The sequence below is a fragment of the Belonocnema kinseyi genome, chromosome 6, assembly GCF_010883055.1.
Source record: "Belonocnema kinseyi isolate 2016_QV_RU_SX_M_011 chromosome 6, B_treatae_v1, whole genome shotgun sequence".
NCBI lineage: Eukaryota > Metazoa > Arthropoda > Insecta > Hymenoptera > Cynipidae > Belonocnema > Belonocnema kinseyi.
Genome location: NC_046662.1, coordinates 68,159,678 through 68,164,337, shown reverse-complemented (window position 1 = coordinate 68,164,337; position 4,660 = coordinate 68,159,678). Strand labels below are relative to the sequence as shown.

The window sequence follows — 4,660 nt, the reverse complement described above, 5'->3', positions numbered from 1 at the left end:
ATGTAATAAATAACTAAATAGTAATATTTTATCGAAGATATGTTTAACCATCTTTAGATTATTTCTGTTAACCGAAAGCATTATAAATGAAGAAAAAAATCAGATAGTATCCCTCTAGAGAAATTGATTTCTATTTGTTGAAGACTTTCTTGCAAGATTCTTTAAGATAATGATTATAGTAGAGAAAACTGTTATTTAAAAATTGAACTAGGATAACTGATTATTTACATATTTATTATTTACAATTATAATTGAGAGTTGCTGATATATTTTTGACAAGAAATATTACTATTCATTCGCATAATAGATAATTAAGTTAAAGAATTCTTTTGAAAGTACAGTGTCTGATTTTGACTTTTTCTTATAATATTTGTTCATAACAAAAAAAAATTATATTTCTGAAATATTTTTGTGATGAAATATTACAATTCAGCTGTTTTCCACGTAATTTAGTAGAAGAACATTTTTTCAGATCGCTAGTAGCTAATTTTTAAGTTTTTTAATAAGACTTCTTTTTAACAATATCAATTTTTAGTTACGAATACATTTTCCTGTTAAAATATTATTATTTATATCGCTGTCACATGAGTTAAGGGAAAAATAATGTTTTTTGCTAAAGTAAATGTCTATTTTTTTAATTTAAAAAATTATATTTGTTAATAACAGTAACAATTGCTTTACGCCTATAAGATTTTTATTTGTTATGATTATGTTCCTTGAGTGTATCTGGACTCATTCAGCTGCCTAGTGATTTTATTTGACTGTTTCTTTCAGCGATAAAAAATAAGATTATCAAAATAGCAATCCAATTTTTTCATTGCGTACAGACGAGCATATAGTGTATATAAAGTTTGAAAAATTCAATTAAAAATCTATTGTGTATTATCTTATTTGCTAAAATCGATTACAAAAGTAATACAATATTCTTATTTTGGATTCCCCAAAGTTCTTCAATTATTTATATACTACATTAACATATGCTAATTTTTATTTAATATTTTTAATAATTCTTTAATACTGGGTTGGAATGTATATTCTGATACTTTAAAGTTTGCACAATTTTATCTAATTTAAGCTCAAAATATAAGCTTTTTGCAATTTCATACAATAAAATTTAATTCGTGCAGTTAAAAATTGTTTTAAATTTTATTTTACTTTTTACACTCAGATTTTGACAGAATGTACCTGTTTTAATTATTTATGAATATTTTTATCCTATGACTTTACTTGTATTGAAATTGTAATTTTTATTAATAAAATTAAATAAATAAGCTGTATGCAGTTTATCACATTTAAGAAACTGACTGACTTTGAATATTCGGGCGACAAGCTCGCCGCTACGAGTGACTCACCACGTGACTAAACCTTTAGAGGAACTCATGGGGAGTGGCAAGAAATCTGGTTAGTCCTGAACTTTTTTTCTAACTTTCGTCAAATGAACTCTTGAAATAGTAATAGATAGAATCATAAAAATTCTTTTTTTTTATGTGAAATGTAGAAAAAAAGCATCAGAACTAAAGAGTAAAAGATACATTTATAAGGCATTTCCAAAAAAAGCTTTTTTAATTCAGAAATACAAGATAAATGTTTAAAGAGTTGTAAATTGGAAGGAATGTCAATTATTTCAATTTATTTTTTCAAATTTTGTATTGATGCCAATACAATTTTATTTGTATTTTACATATAAAGGCATACTTTTAGGTATGACATTGCAAGCAAATTTATTTCAATTTGAAATTTTATGCTGCAATTTATCTACCTTCAAGACGAATTTTACACAGCTGTCCCCTTAGCAACAGGAAATTTTGATTTTACCTTTTTTGCTAATGCATCAGCAGCTTCTAAGTAGCGCGAGGTTTGGCGGCCCTGAACCAATTTCCGAAACGGAAAAAGTACAAAAATTCCAAAAATTACCTTGTACGAAATGTAAGATAAATAGTTTTGCGATAATAATGTTGTCCGAACTGTTATTTTTTAATTTACGGTTAAAAACATTAATAGTTAATACTTACAGAAGCACGAGTTAGTGGCCCAAGGTAAGGCACGGGGGTTAATATCAATTTTTTGAAACGCTAGTTTTATGTGTACTAAAATTGAAAAAATTTCGAAAAAAAATTCGCTTACGCAATCAAGTGATCACTCTTGGACGTTGATATGTTTATGTGTGTTCATTCGAGAGAGAAGATAATTTAAGAAAATTTTTTAATGAGAAAATGACCCCTCAAGCTACTAGAGAGTTCAAAATAAAAATTGTTTTTCAGAAATACAAGCTTTATTTTTCTAGGTGATACGAGTCAAATTATTCAAGGAATCTGTATTATCATCAGAAAATGGCAGAAATCCTTAACGTCTTTTCAGACTAGATTGAGCTATGAATTAAACATTTTTTGTGGTTCGCTTCTCAGCGGAGCGAAGGAGAAGATCTTCTTTCAGAAAAAAAATTATTTTTGAAATGTTTAATTCATAGCTCCGTCTAGTCTGAAAAGACGTTAAGAATCTCTGATAGTCTCTAATAATAATAGAGGTTCCTTGAAAAATTATTAAACTAATAAGAAGGCTATAATATTGTGAAAATTAAAAATATGTTGGGTCAACTCCACATCAAATATTCAAAGGTTATTGGTTCAGAATGGAAAATAAGATTATTCCCTTGCTTTAGTCAAATAAACTCTAGAAATATATTCAAATAATAATAAAATTACTAATAAGAAAACCAAAATTAATTAGGCTATGAAAAATTTGGAAAATATCTGAAAAAAAATGAAAGCATAATTTTATAGAGCTTTCCCAAAAAAAGAAACTTCAGAAACATTACAAGGCAAATTTGTGTACAGGAGATTAGAAAAAAGGTCAATTTTAACATTTTTTAAATTATTTATTGATTCTGAAACAATATCAGCTGTATTTTACACACAGGTAGAATTGTAGGCATGCAAATGCAAAACATTAAAATAAATTCGCAATTTTATGCTGCAGTCATTCCACCTTCAGGTAGAATTTTAGAGTTCAGGTTTGATATCGTCGCAATGACCTTGTTTTACACAATGTTCAACGCATGCCTTAGAAACGGCCAGTTGTGATTTTGCCTTTTTTTCGAATTTATTAATAACATTCTTGCAGCATTTTTTCGCATCGTGCACGGTAAAACTGGAGTGGGAATCTGAGGTCAAACGCATTTCACCAAAAACCTGTAACAAAATTAGTTTTTGTAGTTTGAATGGTAATATTACCTACAGTCAATTGTTTTTACAGTTTTAGGACAAAAACAATCGACGATAGTTTCGTACCCCAACTTCGAAGAGTTCGTTTTTATATTAAAGTTAAAATGTCCTTTATAAATTTTATATTATTTCAGAATTCCCTAACTCAATGTCATTGAGTTTCATACAACCAACTTAAACAGAAAATTTAACCTTTAGTATAGGGCGTATTTTATTTAAATATTTTCAGGATTTCAATAATCTCAAAAAAATTTGACAAGCATCGATACTTTGATTATTGTTATTGGTTTCACATTATATATATATGAGGTAACAGATGCAACAACTTGCTTAGCGCTCGAAACCGCGTAGAAGTATTGTCCACTCAAGGCAATCGATCAATAAAATCAATAAAATCGGTCGAAAATTGTGGAAATGGCAGAAAGTTTTCACAATTTTTGACCAATTTTCTTCAAATTTTCAGGGAAACTTTCTGAAACTCTAGTAAACAACTTTCTCTTGATAATTTATTTCAATTGACATTTTTTCGATGACCGATCTACTGGTCCAAGTTGGCGAAACGTGGTTTTTTTTCGGAATTAATTTGTTATTAAACAAAAACAAGCATATTACTTTTTGAACAAATTGCGTTGCCTATAGTCATCAATTATATATTGAGAATACACCACCCAAATTTCAAGCATTTTTATCAACAAACGGCCGAATAATTACGAGTTGTGTTTTATAAATCATCGATTTTTGATCGAAAAATTTTCAACGTTTTTATGGTTTATCTTTAGTAATAATTATGAAATGAAAAAGTTTCTGAAGAAAAATTTGTTGACCACGTCAATTTAAATACGAACGTATATTTTGGTTTACGTTTGGGTCACTTTTTTTTATCGAAAAATTGTCCCGAGTGGACAATACTTCTGCGCGGTTTCAAGAGCTTAACGAGTTGTTGCATCCCTCACCTCAATTGGATTAGAGAAGAGCACAGATTGAGTTTCGAATAGATTGTAAACTATTTTTTATTTACCACAGCATTCTCGTTTGGAGGGGCCTTTTCGTAACAGTCGTCGCATTGGCCTTCTGCAGACGTCAAATAATTCAATACTTTGCCAGTAGCATTGTCTGGACACACCTTTGCGCTATCTCATACTGCAAAATATTTTGCCGAAGGGTCAGTTACTTTAATTTGAGCCTTGTGAGAAAGATTAATAAGACGATTATAGAATTTATTTAATTTTTCAAATTGAACAAGTGCTTGTAATGAATTAGAAATTATCTTCACCAACTGACCGAAAGAGCCTTGTCAAATTTATCATAGACGGCATCCAATTCAGGATACTTAGGCTTCATACGCATCATCCCACTTGTCTGTGAAAATAAAAAGTAATGATTGAAATAGACTGAAATATTATTTTAAACTTTAATCGTCAATATTATTATTTCTCAGC

General features: G+C 28.8%; 1 long non-coding RNA gene across 1 annotated transcript in view; it reads right to left on the bottom strand.

The window, feature by feature from the left end:
- Nucleotides 1-2,915: 2,915 nt before the first annotated feature.
- Nucleotides 2,916-4,660, bottom strand: part of LOC117174455 — a 41,794-nt gene continuing 40,049 nt past the window's right edge. Inside the window, exons 2-4 of the long non-coding RNA XR_004467309.1 lie at nucleotides 4,503-4,580; nucleotides 4,240-4,361; nucleotides 2,916-3,188 (exon numbers count right to left, since the gene is read on the bottom strand). This is a non-coding gene — a long non-coding RNA (uncharacterized LOC117174455). The remainder of the gene's footprint in view (nucleotides 3,189-4,239; nucleotides 4,362-4,502; nucleotides 4,581-4,660) is intronic.